General features: G+C 43.6%; 1 non-coding gene across 1 annotated transcript; it reads left to right on the top strand.

Moving 5' to 3' along the window:
• Window positions 1–786: 786 nt before the first annotated feature.
• Window positions 787–859, top strand: TRNAF-GAA (transfer RNA phenylalanine (anticodon GAA)). Its single transcript has one exon. It is a non-coding gene; the product is annotated as a tRNA-Phe (tRNA).
• Window positions 860–1,345: the final 486 nt, after the last annotated feature.

The following is a 1,345-nucleotide window of genomic DNA, read 5'->3' on the forward strand; positions in this document are numbered from 1 at the left end:
CAGGGGCTGCCCCGTTCCTTGTGGCCTTGCCTATCTTCCAATCCAGCAATGCCAGGCTGGTCCCTCTTACACTGGTGTCTCTCTGGGTCTGTCTGGTCCACCTGTTCCCTTCACTTACAAGGACGGTTGTGGTTACCTTGGACCCACCTGGATAATCCAGGATATTCTCCTCACCTTAGAGAGCAGCCTCCATTCCAAGGCCACCTTCATGCCCCTTTGCCAGGGACCCTAACGCACTATGTTTTCTGGGGATTAGGACATGGGCATCTTTGGGAGCTGACTATTCTGCTACCACGGCTTTTCGGTTTCCTTCATCTGTCCTGTTCCCTTTTGGGTGTGTCTGCCGTTTCCCCTTTGCAGTCTCCTCGGAATGGTAGTCTTCAGCTGGTTTCTAATCCTGGCTATGTTTATGGGTCTATGCGAACATGGCTTTTATGGAGGTTGATATTTCATTAAATATTGAAGTGGACCATCCTGCTATTTTCCTAGAAATTAAGATGGAAATTAAGACGGAAATGCCAACTAAGGACATTTTTTTTTTTGACATGAGAAAAGCCCAAGATAAATTTTTAATGGGAAAAACCGATTGCAGGACAGTTAGAAACACAGCTGAGAAAAGTGAAATTATTTATTGCTTCGGCTTAGAGACAGGGATCTTGCCTCATCACCTTCTGTGACATTTGTTAAATGTCTACCTCCAGCTGAACCTGAATATTGATTTTTTTTTACTGCTGCAAAACCAAATATTCTTCCATTATAGTTACACGGGAAAAGCTGTCCAAACGAGCTGAAATAGCTCAGTTGGGAGAGCGTTAGACTGAAGATCTAAAGGTCCCTGGTTCAATCCCGGGTTTCAGCAGTGTTTTTGATGTTTATGCTAAGTCTACTTTGTGGCAGTCTTAACCAACATATAAGCTGTAAGGGGAATATTAGGTTCTCATGCCTTGGGTGGATCATTGGCTTTTCAGGGAGGGGTGATGTCCGATGTCTTGGGGGGCCCTTTTATGTAAACCCACAAGCAACATTGTACTTCCTGACTGTAATAATAATAGCTGACGTGTATAAGGTACTTACTATATGTCCAGCTTTCTTCTAAGCTCTATGTAGTCACTTATTTAAAATGGCCACTAAAATACGCCATAACTACTCGTTAAATCAGTGAAGCTTGTGCTTGGGGCCTGGGATGTGGTAGATACACAGTTAATGATTTTTATTTCGACTGTCATTATTATTCCTATTGGCTAGGAACTTCCCAAGCTAGAGCTATGAGATGTGAGTTATTTCTAAGGACCTTTCACCCCACTGTCTGATAAGGCAGTATGCAAGGTCATCATGTCCCTCCTGA

This window comes from Herpailurus yagouaroundi, unplaced genomic scaffold, assembly GCF_014898765.1.
Source record: "Herpailurus yagouaroundi ecotype Mexico unplaced genomic scaffold, PumYag 202, whole genome shotgun sequence".
NCBI classification, from domain to species: domain Eukaryota; kingdom Metazoa; phylum Chordata; class Mammalia; order Carnivora; family Felidae; genus Herpailurus; species Herpailurus yagouaroundi.